General features: G+C 39.3%; 1 protein-coding gene across 18 annotated transcripts in view; it reads left to right on the top strand.

Moving 5' to 3' along the window:
• Positions 1 to 16,479, top strand: part of SIK3 (SIK family kinase 3) — a 262,659-nt gene that overhangs the window by 155,032 nt on the left and 91,148 nt on the right. Inside the window, exons 1-2 of one of the 18 annotated variants that reach the window (XM_035264654.3) lie at positions 7,675 to 8,046; positions 8,536 to 8,637. The exons of 16 other annotated variants lie outside the window; for them this stretch is intronic. The gene's annotated coding sequence lies outside the window, so the exon portion shown is untranslated. Of the gene's footprint in view, positions 1 to 7,674; positions 8,638 to 16,479 lie in introns of those variants that run through there. One more of the 18 variants, XM_078339530.1, reaches the window with a different exon arrangement.

The raw sequence follows: 16,479 nt of genomic DNA, 5'->3' as shown, positions 1-16,479 counted from the left end.
GAAAACTATTAAAGAAAACAAAACCCAGTCATTTAAAGTCTCTGGAAATCATCCTAAGGATAAACAGATAATGAAGGAACATTATTCAAGAACATCTATGCAAATTCAGTAAGAAGCAAAGTCTGTGGTCAGCGAGGTGGAAATTCCTGTCCAGACTACTATAGCCAAGAACACAGGGCTTCCTCCTGTCAAAAGGCAAAACTACAAGTTTAGTTTGATGATCTCAGTTGGCTTTATTTGCGATTCTAGAATCGGGCAGCATTTCATTTCATAGAATAAGTGTTCCAGTAAGCTGAGCAGAAGAGTTTGGCTTATACAGGAAGGGCTTAAGAAGCCTAAACAGTATATTGGTTACTTTTAGACAGAGCAATAGAAAATTAACTAATTAGTTAACATCAGGTTACTTCAGGCTACATTATTTGTAAGGATTAAAGCAGAGGGACTTCATCATTGTGCCAATTAAAGATTTTAGACTGGGCTCTTTGACAGGTCAGATAACCTAGTTTCGGTTTGGAACTTCAGCATGGGTGACTCCATTTGGATGTTTAGTTTGGTCTGTTGGTGCCGGTGCTGACGTTTATTTGAAAACAGTGGTCTGTCATTTTTATTTGTCACTTCTCTTCAATTATCTCTAGCATCTCAACAGCAACTTTCTTCCCAGGAGGATCTGGACATGAGCATTTCTCCTTCTGCCCCCAGCTACCTATTGCTGAGTCCTGGAGAAGTACAGTTAAGAGATGGGGGCCCCCTTCTACTCAGCCCCCACTTATGGAACTTGATCAGGACTCAGATCACTCTTGCGTTGCAAGCTGAGAGGACCTAACGCTGCTATCCTCCCCTGCTCTCCATCTACCGAGCTCTCAGTTCCTAGAGTGGGAGTGTCACTCAGAGAAGTTTGCTTTTATCCCAAACCCCAGCTCCAGAGCCCTAACTCTGAGATTTTACCTGCAGAGAAAAACAAGCTGTAAAACCGCTCCTAATTTCTTCCCAAAAAAACTGACTTCATTTGCAACAGGGAGTGAAGAAGTTCAGACCTGATTGTGCTTTCAAGAACTGTAGAGGGAAAAGAAAAAGAAAAAGAAAAAGAAAGAACAGTGGAGGTTGTAGTCAAGGGTATTTGAGAAGAGATTCATGAAACAGGCCAAATGGTAAGGTTTGCTAGTTCGCAGGAGAGAACCAATGAATGACATCTAGAAAGAGCTTTTCTGGGGTTAGAATACAAATCACACACTGGCTGGGTGCACACCTGTAATTCTAGCTACTCGGGCAGGAGGATGGCTTGAGCCTAGGAGTTGGAGACCAGCATAGGCAACATAGGGAGAACCCTCTCTTAACTAAAAACAAAAATAAAACAAACAAAAAAAACACTGATGAAAAAAAATATTTCTTCAGAGGAACCAGAATTTGATTGTATTGTTTGTAGACCACTGTATCCCCTAGGACATTATTCAAAACAAAAGGTCAATTAGCCAGCAATTAGTGGAGTTTAACAGCTGGATATGGTAAGTAAAAGAGAGGAAGGAAGTCCTAGCAAAAACACAGTGATCCCAAGGTAGCTAACCGTAGGCATACTGAACTGCCTGTCCCAGAGGAATCACACTAGATGCTGAACACTGTATGTATGGAGAAATAAACTTCACTAGAAGAATCCAGCCTTTAGCTCGGTCTGGTGGCATGCACCTGTAGTCATAGCTCCTCAGGCTATTGATATGTGATCTTTCTAACTATGGGCATTCTACAGCTATAAATTTCCGTCTAAGCAGCTTTGGCTGCATATCATGAATTTAGTATGTTGTATTTTCATTTTCACTCATTTGAAAGCATTTTCTGAATTCACTTTTGAGCTCTTATTTAATCCATTATTTATTTAGAAGTGTATTGTTTAATTTTCACATATTTGTGAATTTCCCAAATGTTTCCCACTATTGATTTCTAATTTCTTTCCATTGTAGTTGGTTGTTTTTCTACTCTCTGTTTCATCATTTCTGCTATAATCTTGGTTATTTCCTTCTTTCTGCTTGTTTCAAGTTTGTTTTTCTTCCTCTCTAGTGTCTTGAAGCAAGCAGAAAGAAGGAAATAAAGATTATAGTAGAAATGATGAAATAGAGAATAGAAAAACAATGAAGGAAATCAATGAAACCAAAAGATGGTTCTTTGAAAAGATTGACAACATTGACAAATCTTTATCCAGATTGACAAGAGAGAAAAAAAGAGAAGACTGAAACAACTAGAATCAGAAATGAAAGAAAGGGACATTACTAACAGTCCCTTAAAAAATAAAAATGGGCCAGGCATGGTAACTCATGCCTATAATTCCAACACTTTGGGAAGCTGAGGTGGGAGGATTGCTTGAGCCCAGGAGTTCAATATCAACCTGGACAACATAGTGAGAGGGGACCTCATTTTTACTAAACATAAAAAATTAGCCAGGTGTGGTAGCATGAGCCTGTGGTCCCAGCTACTCAGGAGGCCGAGGCAGGAGGCTCATTTGAGCCCAGAAGGTTGAGGCTGTAGTGAGCCATGATCGTGCCACTGCATTCCAACCTGGGCAACAGAGCAAGACCCTGTCTTAAAAAAATATAAAAATAAAAATCATTATAAAGGAATTTTGTGGACAACTGTACATCAACAAATGAGCTGGGCTTTGTGGCTCATGCCTGTAATCCTAGCATTTTGGGAGGCCAAGGTGGGTGGATTGCTTGAGCTCAGGAGTTCAAGACCAGCCTGGGCAACATGGTGAAACACCATCTCTACAAAATAATAGAAAAATTAGCAAGGTGTGGTGGTGCACACCTGTAGCCCAGCTACTTGAGAGGCTGAAGTGGGAGGATCATCTGAGCCTGGGAGGTGCAGGTTGCAGTGAGCTGTGATGGTGCCACGGCACTCCAGCCTGGGCAACAGAGTGAGATCTGTCTCAAAAAAAAAAAAAAAATCAGATAACTTAGATAAAATGGACAAATTTTTAGAAAGATACCAACTTACCAACTGTTGAAACAACCGAGTTAAGAAGAAATAGACAGTTTAGACTGATACTAGAGTAAAGAGGTTGAAGCAGTAATCAGAAACCTACTCACAAAGAAGAGCCCAGCCCAGATGGAATCACTGCAGAATTCTACCAAACATTTTAAGAACAATTAATAGCAATTCTTCATGTCTTCTAAAAAACAGAAGGAGGAAGACTTTCCATCCATTCTGTGTGTCCAGTATTGTTCTGATCCATTTTATGTGGCCAGTATTATCCTGATCCCAATACTGGACAATGACAATACAAGAAAATTTATAGACAATATGGCATAGATTCAGAAATCTTCAATAAAATAGGCATGACCTGAACCCAGCAATATATAAAAAGAATTATACATTGTGGCCATGTGAGATTTATCCCAGGAATAATAAAGATTCCTGGGATTGGCCGGCATGATGGCTAACACTTGTAATCCCAGAACTTTGGGAAGCCGAAGTGGGTGGATCACCTGAGGTCAGGAGTTCTCAGTCAGCCTGGCCAACATGGTGAAACCCAGTCTACTAATTATACAAAAAAATTAGCCGAACTTAGTGGTGGAAACCTGTAATCCCAGCTACTCCGGTGGCTGAGATAAGACATTTGCTTGAACCCAGAAGGTGGAGGTTGCAGTGAGCCAAGATCATATCACTGTACTTCAGCCTGGGCAACAAGAGCAAAACTCTGTTTCAAAGAAAAGAAAAGAAAAGAAAAAGATTCCTGGGATACACACTAATAGAATAAAAAAGAAACATGACATCTCAATAGATGCCAAAAAATTGACAAAATCCAACATTCTTTCATATATATATGAACTACCCCTCCCCTCCCCTAGCCTCCCAGGCATAAGTAAATTGCATCCAACACTCTTCCATGATAAAAGCAGCCATCAACCTAGAAATAGAAGATTAATTTCATCAACCACATAAAGGTTGTCTATGAAAAACCCATGGCTAACATAATATTTAATGATGAAAGACCAAATGTTTTCCCACCCGGATCAGAAACAAAAGGTTTAATCTCTTGCCATTTCTATCCAAACTTTGTACTGGAGGTTCTAGCCACAACTATTAGGCAAGGAAAAGATATTACAGGCATCTGGATTAGAAAGGAAGAAGTAAAACCATCTCTATTCAGAGATGGCATGATGTTACATATAGAAAATCCTGAAGAATCTACTAAAAAACTGTTAGTACTAATAAGTGGGTTCTGCAGGTTTGTAGGGTACAAGATTAATGCACAGAAATCAATTGTATTTCTGTACCCTTGCAATGTATAATGTTATCCAAAAAAGATGGAAATGATTCAATTTATCAATAAGAATAAAATTTTTAGGAATAAATTTAACAAAAGAAGGGCAGAATTTATACTCTGGCAAGTATTAAAAAGAATAAAAACAACACTGAAAGAAACTTAAAAAGCTCTAAGTGATTGGAACAATGTTCCATGTACATGGATTGTAAGTGTTAACATTGTTAAGATGGCAATAGTGATGTCCAGATTCAGTGCAGTCTCCATCAGAATTTAAGCTGACTTTTTAAATAGAGATTGACAACCTGATTCTAAAATTCATATGGCATTGCAAGGGACACAACATAGCCAAAACAGTCTTGAAAAAGATTGCGGTGATTCAGCCGTAAGAAACTGGAAGAGACAAAGAACAGATTCTCCTCTAGAGTTTCTTTTTTCTTTTTCTTTTTTTGAGATGGAGTTTCTCTCTTGTTATCCGGGCTGGAGTTCAGTGGTACAATCTCGGCTCACTGCAACCTCTGCCTCCTGGGTTCATGTGATTCTCCTGCCTCAGCCTCCTGAGTAGCTGAGATTATAGGCATGCACCACCATGCCCAGCTAATTTTTGTATTGTTAGTAGAGACAGAGTTTTGCCATGTTGTCCAGGCTGGTCTCAAACTCCTGAGCTCAGGTGATCCAGCCACCTCAGCCTCCCAAAGTGCTGGAATTACAGGCTTGAGCCACTGTGCCTGGCCTCCTCTAGGGTTTCTAAATAGAGCATGGTCCTGCTTTTGGATTTCTTGCTTCCAGTACTGTGAGTGAATAAACTTTACATGTTTTAAGCTATCTAGTTTGTGATAATTTGTTACGGCACCCCTACTAAACTAATACAGATGAGGACAGGATATTGGCACAATTTCATGCTATCTCCCCATGAAATCCTAATCATTTATAAAGGGGAAAAGCACTTATATGATGGAGGATCTGACCAACCTCAATGAGATCAAGTGGCATATATGAACATCACGTGTGGTATGAAGGATTCAAAGGAGTAATTTAAGAACTGCATCTTGGAATAGTTGCAGGAATTAACTATGGAGAGCAAGGTATTTCAGACATGCTGTACCATGTTCAACATATTTGGAGGTGAGAGATAGCATGGCATATTCCATATTCCTTAAGAGGTTTACTATGGTTAAACACAGGGTGTATGTAATAGAGGGAAGGGTCAATAGTGAAGGACTTTGTGTGACTTATTCGACTTGGCCAAACTCCCCTTAGTACTCTCTTCTTGTACTATGTCCTTTCTTAATAGCATTTATATCAGTTATGGTTTATATTTAATTTTGTAATTATTTAATGGTATCTCTGTCACACTAGACATCAAACTTCACAAGTTTAGGGACCACGTCTGTTTTGCCCACCATGTATCCCCATGACTATTTTTGCTCTCTAGTTCTTACTGTTGGACTGAAATACTAACTGCTGGAAATGATCAGTAAATGTTTATTGAATTAATGAATGAAAGAGTGAGTGAGGAACTGAATTTTACCCTGAGTTGTTATCATGCATTCTGGAGGAAGGATTGGGATGGGGCATACCCCAAGACATGTTAGGAAACTGCACAGCAAACCATTTGAGAATTGAGCAGACTCATCAGCAGAGCATGAGTGGCCACCTGGCTTGACTACTCATGGGGATGACTGCAGGGAAGCCAGGCTAAAAAATAAAAAGAAGAATTTAAACCACAGTTTAGCAGAGAAATCAACAGTGTTACACCTTGAGAAGTTAGATTCTAAAATAATTTGCTGGAAGGTTACTAAAAAACAGAAAAAAAAAAACCCGTCAACGACAATAACAGTCTCCAGGGGGTAACTCAGTCCAGAATTGGTTTAATATGTGATGTATTATACCAATTTTCTAAAAACCATTATGGTATGTTAAAGAAAAACACAGTAAAAATATGGTGTGAAGGATCATGAACAGTATACCTGTATTGGACACTTACCATGAGTGGAGCATGTAGGACTGCAGGTTCCTCTGGGTGAGTCAGTGAGTGAGTGCTGAGTGGATAAGAAGGCCTAGGACATTACTGTACAATACTGTAAACTTTAGGCTATACTAAATTTAAATATTTTTAAAAACAGCTGTGCCATGGTGTGACAACAGCTGTGCCATCACTAGACAATAGGAACTTTTCAGGTTTATTATAATCTTATTTATAAGAATATCATTGTCATGTACGCAGTGATCAGAATGTCATTAGGCAGTGCATGACTGTACTATTTTTTGAGAATTTTGAAAACTATTTGTGTGCTGAAATATTTTGGAATAGCTGCCAAAGGAAATTGAAGAAGGTGATAGAACACCCCTAATCCAAAATTTTGAAATCTAAAATGCTAAAAAAAATCTAAAACTGTTTGAGGGCTGACATGACGCTTAGAGGAAATACTCATGGGAACATTTAGGATTTTGGAGTTTTGGATTTGGGATGCTCATATATTGGGCTCAAGTGATCCACCTGCTTTGGCCTTGCAAAGTGCTGGGATAGGCTGGGTGTGGTGGCTCACACCTGTAATGCTAGCACTTTGGGCAGCTAAGGCCTGTGGGTCACTTGAGGTAAGGAGTTCGAGACCAGCCTGGCCAATGTGGTGAAACCCTGTCTCTACTAAAAATACATAAATTAGCCAGGTGTGGTGGCAGGTGCCTATAATCCCAGCTACTTGAGAGGAGAATCGCTTGAACCTGGGAGGCAGAGGTTACAGTGAGCCAAGATTGTGCCACTGCACTCCAGCCTGGGATACGGAGTGAGACTCTGTCTTAAAAAAAAAAAAAAAGAAAAGAAAAAGAAAAAAGTGAAGGATTATTTAGAAAAAGAAGCAGCACTCTGTGAATGTACTAAAACCACCAAATTCTGCCCTTTAAAATGGCAAACTTAGGGCATGTGAATTGTATTTAAATATATTTCAAAGAATCAGAGAGTAGACTGAATTTGACCCATGGGCTATAGTTTCCCTTTCCCTTGTCTAGGGTAACTCTACATTTCTCTTCTTGGGTTATTGGATTGATCATAGTGTTGCCATCAGAGATAGGAAATTAAGGAAGGAATAGAAGGCTTAAAGATGGGAAATGAAAAATTTGGTGGGATATATGGATGGGGAATGAGGATGGCATATAGCATTTTATTGTGGGATATTCAGCTAGGGATATATAGGAATATTCAAGATATAGTTTTGGAGTTTAGGATGAGCTTGGCTGAATATAAAACATTGGTAGTCACTAACATATAGGTGGCTTTACATATGTCTGATTGATTGGTTGCCCACATGGTTGATCTCTGTTTCCAGGTCAACTGATACTGATGACCCAAAGCCCAGACATTAAGGGAGTGTATGAGATCATTCAAGGACAGCATAGAGAAGAATCAGAAGAGGGAGTGAAGGGAAAAATCCGAGAACATGCTACAACATGTTCACAGCAGTCAGAGCAAGGAGGCCCAGCAAAAGATACGAACAATGAACAGTCCCAACAATAGAAGAATCAGAAGTTAAACATTGTGGAAGAAAACTAAGAGCTTTAGAAGGAAACAGTCAAGAGTTCAGATGCTACAAGAGGCCAAATAAAGACTAGCAATTTGCAACCAGGATACCATTTTTGACTTTGGCTAGAGAAATATTAATAAAATGGCAAAGGTGGAGACAGATGTTAAAGAAGTAGAGGCATTGGGTGCTATTTTGAGAAGCATAGCTCTGAAGGAAAGAAGGGAGAAGACAGTCGTTTATACAGGAAACAGGGTTGTTGGGAGAGAATTCTCCGTGAGTATCTCACATTTCTTACTGTTTTATGAGTAAGGCACTGACTGCCTTTGTTGTAGACTGTTTTCTTAAGCATGTTTATATAGTGAGCAGCCTTGAAAGATAGAGATACTGTCTCCCTCCACAGATCAAAGATAGGTCTGTTTATTGCCCAGTGTGAAAGATTCCCAAAGCTCCAAGCTCAGGGTTCTCCTACAATGCACCCAACTGTGTGTGCAGGCGTCCTCTTTGCAGTGCCATGTGAACATTAGGGCTTGGGAAACTGAATCAAATTTGTTGACGCTCATGCTGCTTTCTGTGCCCTAAGTAACAAAGTCCTTTGTCTCTAACCTAGGGGTTGCCTGTCTTCTGCCATCATCCATGTAATTGTGGCAGATTGAATTATTAGCTTGCAAAAATGGTTAGATCTCAGGCACTCTTGATACTTGACAAAAAACAACGAGGGATTTGTTTTATTTTGATTTGTTTAAATCTGAGACTTGATTACAGGTTGAGGTTGAAGATGCAGTGGTGAAGAAGATGACTTTGACAATAATTGATATGGAAAACAGTCTCTAAAGCAAGATCAATGAGGAACTAGAGATGGTTGAGGTATGAGCATAATTGTAAGGAATTAACCTTGCACATCAAAGATAGAAGGAAAGGATGCATGTGGGTGTAGATAATTTTTGGGGTAGAAGAATGTGAAAAAGATGTTTCATGCTTTCCATATAATTTTCTATTTAGAGTAGCAGATTATGTTATCAGATGAATTAAGGGTGAGAGGGCAGAGACCTGGATCAGCATGGAGAAAGTGAAATTAGCTGCAGGGCGGAATGAGAGAGGGGGTGATTAAGAATAGTCAAAGAGTTGATTAAAGGCCCTAGAGGTAGGAAGCAGTTCACTTGTTATTCCGCTATACAGTATTCAGTGATTTTTTTTCCCCCTGCCACCAATTCTCAACTACCTGTGTGTAAATTGGATAAGACAGACAATTGGACTGATCCCATGTTTGGAGTTTACAAGACATGTGCAAATGAAGACGTGACAGGTGACAAGGGTTTTGAGGCCACTAGTGATAATGTAATTAAAGTGTGGGCCTTTGGGCTTAGGCTGAAGTGAGGTTAGGGAGGCAAGTGAGAGACCAGGATGAATGATTTTAAATAAGAACTTTTAAAGCTGGCGGGGCATGGTGGGTCACACCTGTAATCTCAGCACTTTGAAAGACTCAGGCAGGCAGATCACTGGAGCCCAGAAATTTGAGACCAGCCTGGGCAACATAGTGAAACTCTGTCTCAGTGATTTAAAAGAATTCATAGATCTGCAAGTCTAGATGAAGTTGAAAAGCAAGTGTGTTGGGCATAAGAAGGTTGGAGAGATGAAAGTCTAAAACCACACTGCCCAGCATGATAACCACTGTCCGCATGTTGCTATTGTGCATTTGAAATGTAGCTAGTGTAGCTGAGGAACTGAGTTTTGAATTTAATTTACAAACTGAGGTATTATATAAGAGTTTTAGGTCAACTGTGAGAGTTTGCCAGCTATCAACTTAGAGAGCACAGTCTCCAAGATCACCCCTCACTCTGCTGTCAACTACAAGTTCGAGAAATTGCCCAAACCAGTTAAGTTTGATAAATGGCTAGAAGGATTCACAAAATTCACTGAAAGCTAATATACTCTCAGTTTCGTTTATTACAGGGAAAGGATGCAGATTAAAATAGCCAGGGAGGGAAGCACAGAGTCCAGGAGAAGTACCAAATGCAGAGCTTTTGTTGCCCTTTCCATGTGGATGCAAGATGTGTTACACTCCTGGTACTGATGTGTTACATTGTGTACAGAGCACTACCCATCCAGGAAGCTCAGTGTTTTTATTTTACATAAGCCTGATTGATTGATTGATTGATTGCTCACATGATTGATCTGTATGTCCAAGTCAACTGATGCTTATGACCCAAAGCCCACACATCAAGTCACACTGTTTTGTAGTGAACAATGTTTATCTCTACCCTGGAACTATATGGGTATGGCGAATCCCAGCCTAAATCATAATGTTAGACTTTCTGTCATGACCAAGGCTCCCAGACAAACAGAGACACTACTGGCAGACATAACATTCCAAGAACCCAGAGATTGCTTCCCAGGAGCCAAGGGAAGGCCAGGCCTTCTTTTGGGCAAGGCCACGTTCTTCACTGTGCAGAGTCTAAAATATTTTTCTATTAAACAAAACGCTTATTTTCATAAAACTACATTACACCTTGGCTATAGACAACTTAGTATTTTAGTTGTCATATGCTGTAAATATAAAATACACAGTGGATTTTGAAGACTTAGTATAAAAAAATAGAAGGTACCCTATCTCATTGCTATTATTATTAATTATTATTATTATTTGGATAGAGTTTCGCTCTTGTTGCCCAGGCTGGAGTACAATGGTGCAATCTTGGCTCACCACAACCTCTGCCTCCTGGGTTCAAGTGATTCTCCTGCCTCAGCCTCTTGAGTAGCTGGGCTTACAGGCATGTGCCACCATGCCCGGCTAATTTTCTATTTTCAGTTGAAACAGGATCTCTCCATATTGGTCAGGCTAATCTTGAACTCCCGACCTCAGGTAATCTGCCTGCTTTGGCCTCCCAAAGTGCTGAGATTACAGGCATGCGCCACCGCACCCAGCTTACTGCTATTATTTGTATTGACTACATTTTGGAATGATCTTTTGATGTATTGGGTTAAAATAAGTTACTGATTTTCAAAATGAGTCCTTTTTTTTTTTTTTTACTTTTAAATGTGCTTATTAGAAAATCTTAAATTATATAAATGGCACACATTGTATTTTACTTGATAGTGCTAATTTAGAAGGTTATGATAAGAGAGGGGGAAGTTTAGAATTTCAGAGGTAAAATAGGCCAGGCGCGGTGGCTCAAGCCTGTAATCCCAGCACTTTGGGAGGCCGAGGCGGGTGGATCACGAGGTCAAGAGATCGAGACCATTCTGGTCAACATGGTGAAACCCCGTCTCTACCAAAAATGCAAAAAAACAACCCCGTCTCTACTAAAAATGCAAAAAAAAATTTAGTTGGGCACGGTGGTGTGTGCCTGTAATCCCAGCTACTCAGGAGGCTGAGGCAGGAGAATTGCCTAAACGCAGGAGGCGGAGGTTGCAATGAGCCGAGGTCGCGCCATTGCACTCCAGCCTGGGTAACGAGAGTGAAACTCCGTCTCAAAAAAAAAAAAAAAGAATTTCAGAGGTAAAATAATGTCAAGCAAAGACAAGTCCGAGATGTGGCTATAGGAATAGTTGCTGCACATTGATAGAATTTTAGGTCACTGGAGAGAAAGAAGGTTAACCATCTAAGTTATCCTCACTGATGTTTACATTGCCTAGGTGATGGCAGAATCTGAGTGGAGGGCGCAACAGACTACAAACTAGGTTTCAGTCAGTGTCTTTGATGAATGTGAAGGCAAGAGAGGCAGGAAGGGGGTATCCCAGCTGCCCAAGAACTTGCCGTAGTACTGTTAGTGGAGACCTTGAAGAGGTTATGTTACTTCCTAATCCCTGGCGCAATATTGTCCTTTTTTTCTTCAAGAGGTCTGTAAAGGAATTTCTAGTCTTAGGGGAGTCCGTCAGAAAGGTGATTATTAGTAGGAGGTGTCGGCTCAGATATTAAAGCCCTACTGCCCTTCTTTGTCCTTTGTCCCTCCTTAACTTTTGTGACCCATCTCAATTGTTATTCCCTCTGTGAACGCTGCTCTGATTTTGCCAGATAGCTAATTGCCTTTTTCTTTTTCACTTTGAATGTATCTCTTCATAGCACTTTTTGAAGTTTTTTTTTTCATTTCTAAGTCTCTTTTACTGGTAATCTAGACTCTCGTCCCTTGACCTACCACTTTTCTGCTGAGTTCTGCCAGGTCTCCTCATCTTCCCCACGTCTAAATTTTGGAATGTTCCTGGCTTCAGTCATTGGGCATCTTTTCTTCTCTATGCCTGTCTACTCCCTATTTGATTATAGGATCCATTAAGCTGTTGACTCCCAAATTTTCAGTCTTCATCGTGCATTGCGACAGCTCCTCTGAAGTCTAGCTTGTATGTCCGGCTGTTTCCTGGGCATCTGCACTTGAGTATCTCATAGCACTTTTAACATTAGCAAAACTGAACACTCGATTTCTACTTACCAACTTTCTCTTTTCATCCATCTTCCCCCTCTCAATAAGGGCAAATTCATTCATCAAGTTACTCACACCAGAAGCTTATAGGAATTATATTTGATTTGATTTCCTTTTTTTCTCCCATACCTATGTCAAATCTGTCTGTAGATTTTGGTGATATTACTTTCAGAATATAGTTCTTCTTTGGTATCTGTAGGAGATTGGTTTCAGGACCCTCTTGGATACCAAAATCCACAGATGCTCAAGCCCCTTAGAAGTGGTGAAGTATTTGCATATAACTTATGCACATCCTCCTATATACTTTAAATAATCTTCAGATTACTCATAAAACCTAATACAGTGTAAATGCTGTATAAATAGTTTTACGCTGTATAAATAGTTTTACACTGTATTGTTTAGGGAATAATGACAAGAAAAAAGTCTATACATGTTTAGTACAGATGCAACCATCCATTTCTTTTTCCTTGAATATTTTCCAAGGGGGTTGATCGAATCCGTGAATATGGTACCCACAGATAGAAAGGGAAGATTGGATATGCTGAATTCAATCACTTGTCACCACCTCCATCACTACCAGTCTGGTCTAAGCCACAATCATGTCTTCACTACAGTAGGCTTTAAATAGTCTCTCTGAATCTACCCTGACTCCCCTATTATAGCTGGAAGGATTCTTTTAAAATTCAAGTGGGATCTTACCACTCAGCTACTTCCATTGGCTTCCCCATCTATTTGGAATACATTTGTAATTCCTACTATGGCCTGTAAGACTGTGTAAACTGGTCTCCAGCAGTCTCTCACCACAGCTCCTCGAACTCTGCTTCTGTCATTGGCATCTCTTTCTTCTTCATAAACCCTTCGCTGTCCTCCCACTTTAAGACCTTCATAGATTCCATTTCTTCTTCCTGAATTCCTCTTTTCTCATGTGTCCACATGGCTGTCTCTCCTGTTTCCTTCAAGTCTCTTAATCAAGTGTTCTCTCATTAGAGAGGTCTTTGCTCACCATGCTGTCTGAAATCTCATTCTTCCTACTGGCCCACTGCTCTGTAGCCTCTGTCTTGCTTTACTTTTCTTTTTGGTTCTTATCACGAACTGACATATATTTATTTGTTTATTTACTGCCTTGAGTCAGTAAAATTTACGTGCCATTAAAAACTTTGTCATTTTTGTTTTCTACTAAATCTTCAATACTTGAAATAGTGCCCACAGAAAATGCACGTTCCATACATATTTACTGATCAGTTGAATAATATACTAACTGAATGAAAGAATGTTACTAGATTGCTGATTATGGCATTTAAGTTGTATTCATCTGTGTCTTCCTTGTTTAATGCAGTGTCTAACATAAGTAGGCATTCACTAAATGTATTTCATTGTGTCAGAATGAAATATAACCAAGTCAAGCATGGAATTTGCATGTTATTTTATAGCATATTTTAGTTAAATGAGTTTTTTACATGGGAAAAGCATGGTTTTTAGGGTAACTTTATAGAGAAAGACATATTGAAGATTGTGAATTCTAAACAGTGCAATAAGTAGACTTAGTAATTGGTTATTTAATGAATATTTGTTACTCATTCAATTGACTTATCAAATTTGTTTTTGCAAACTATTCAGCTTTATATTTTGAAGGAGCAGTGATGACAATGTGGGTTTTTTTAAATGTTACAAACAGAATTGAGAAACTGGTTAGTTTTGTAAACCACTAAACTGACAATTTAAAACTTCCACACTGTGATATCTTTAGATATATATCCCCAAACTTCCTATTTGAGACCGTGAAGTCATAAATCCAGCACTTTATCAAGTCAAGTTTCCTGAATACCAGGCAGAACTCATGGGCATTTAAAACAAATTACTAATTTAAGAGCAGTCTGTTGAAATGTTTATGATTTATTATGAACATTCTCAGTGTCTTAAAAATAACATTTCTTAATGGCGCCAACTTGTGCGGAACTCTGATCTTCTCACAAAGCCATTCGTGTATGCCATGGGTCACTCGGAAACTGTTAGGGCAGAGGATCAGAAAGACTAACGTGCGTAACTGTCGTGTGCAAGGTACCGTGTGAAGTGTCTCACGTAAGCTAATTTACCTTGTGACCGCCTGGGAGTTCAAGAACCACCAACTCATCTACTTGAACACACTACTATGTACTGGTTTGTTGTGGCTTTTTTTTTTTAAACATGCTTTTATTTAATCCTCAGCATTCTTTATGTCTTTACAGCTAAACTACCATTTTCCCACCAAGTTATTTACTCCTTTGATTATTAAAAACTTAGCCATTTTCTAAGGCTTTCCTAATAGAAGCAAGTAACCAGGCCACTGAATTTTATCTAGGCACCCTGAATCAAAATAATCGACTTGCATTTAATTCCCTAATTAATTTCCAATTTATTATTTTTCACTTTTTGTTCTGTTTTCTTAATATCAGATATGACTAAATTTTTTTTCTTTTTTTTTTTTTAATGCCCCGCCAGGGGTGTGCCAGTGGAGAGAGGCATGAAGGAGGCGAGCTGGCAGGGGTGGGTCTGTGACCAGCATTTGTATTTGTATCTGGCTCAAGATGTGTGAGGAAGCCACTTGTGCTTCGACCTCACTTTACAGTAAAACATTCATTTATAGTCTGGTCACCTGGCCATTTCTACCATGACAGAAAAATAAGAGATCCAGAGAACAAACCAAATTATTTTTGCTGTATTGAGTATATATAAATCCCAAAGGGCTGGGCATGGTGGCTCACTCCTGTAATCCCAGCATTCTGGAGGCTGAGATGGGCAGATCACTTGAGGCCAGGTGTTTAAGACCAGCCTGGCCAACATGTTGAAACCCCGCCTCTACTAAAAAATACAAAGATTAGCTGGGCATGGTGGCACACGCCTGTTGTCCCACCTACTCGGGAGGTTGAGGCACAAGGATCACTTGAATCTGGGAGGCAGAGGTTGTAGTGAGTTGAGATCCTGCCACTGCACTCCAGCCTGGATGACAGAGTGAGACTCTGTTTCCAAAAACAAACAAAAAAAATCTTAAAGAAATATTTTTGCCTGGCTCCTATATTAACATTTACTTTCTCTGAAGAATCATAGCCCTGTGTTTGTTATCATCCAGTGTCTGCAAAGAGTTCAGCTTCTTAGTAGGTAAATTCAATATCAGCTGTTCTTTAGTAATCAGGACTAAAGTCTGCAGTACCATTCTTTCATGCAGTAGCATTGACAGTAATTCCTCACTATCATGTAATAGCCAGGGCATGTTTAGGCTTTCTGCAGATGTCTGAAAACATCTTATAGTTTGTACAACTTATGATGCAAAAAATCCATACATCCATTGAGTTGAAGTGTCTTGAATTTTTTATAATCTAAATTTTTAAATAATCTGTAACCTCATCCCTTCCCTACCAACATCTACTTTTTTTCTATGCTATCTATTTATGTAAGAAACTGGATTGTCTTAAAGTTTTTCCCACATTTGGAATTTGGCTGATCATATCTTTATTGTGTCATTCAGCATGTTCTTCTAGTTCACTGTTTCTTGGAAAGTGGAAGCTATATTTAGGAATTTGACTAGTTCAGTTTTTAGAGGGGAAGCAGGAGTACTTCATAGCTTTTTATTGCATCACTTCAGGAGTTGTATAATATCTGACTTTCCCACTGTTAGTGATATTTACGATAATCTGCAGGTTTAGTTATTGTTCCCCAAAATGATCTTTTATAAAGTTTCCCTTCAATCTTTTGCCTAATGTTTTACCTACTCCTGTTGTTTAGTTACCTAGTTATTTCATTAGAAGTTGCAAGGCCTGTGGCTCACGCCTGTAATCACAACACTTTGGGAAGCCAAGGGAATCACAAGGTCAGGAGTTTCAGAGCAGCCTGGCCAACATTGTGAAATCCCGTCTCTACTAAAAATACAAAAATTAGCTGGGTGGCATGCATCGGTAGTCCCAGATACTTGGGAGGCTGAGGCAGGAGAATCACTTGAACCCAAGAGGTGGAGGTTGCAGTGAGCCAAGACTGCGCCACTGCACTCCAGCCTGGGTGACAGAGCGAGACTCCATCTCAACAATTTTTAAAAGTTGCAAAATGGTGATTATTTGAATTCTTTCATTCTTTCTACATTTATGAGTTATTATTCTTCTATAAAGAACTTTGCCTTATAAACTACTTAGAAACTATAGTAATGACAAGATAAATGCTTGATTCCTTTTTTCCTTTATGTATCAGTTTTTAGAATAATGAATTGGTTCTTTAGCAATCTCCAGGGTGGAGACTAAGGAAGTTGGTTTTCTATTTTGTAATATAA

The sequence above is a fragment of the Callithrix jacchus genome, chromosome 10 (assembly GCF_049354715.1).
Source record: "Callithrix jacchus isolate 240 chromosome 10, calJac240_pri, whole genome shotgun sequence".
In the NCBI taxonomy this organism is placed as follows: domain Eukaryota; kingdom Metazoa; phylum Chordata; class Mammalia; order Primates; family Cebidae; genus Callithrix; species Callithrix jacchus.
Note: the sequence above shows the minus strand (reverse complement) of the source record. Positions and strands in the feature narration are given on the sequence as shown.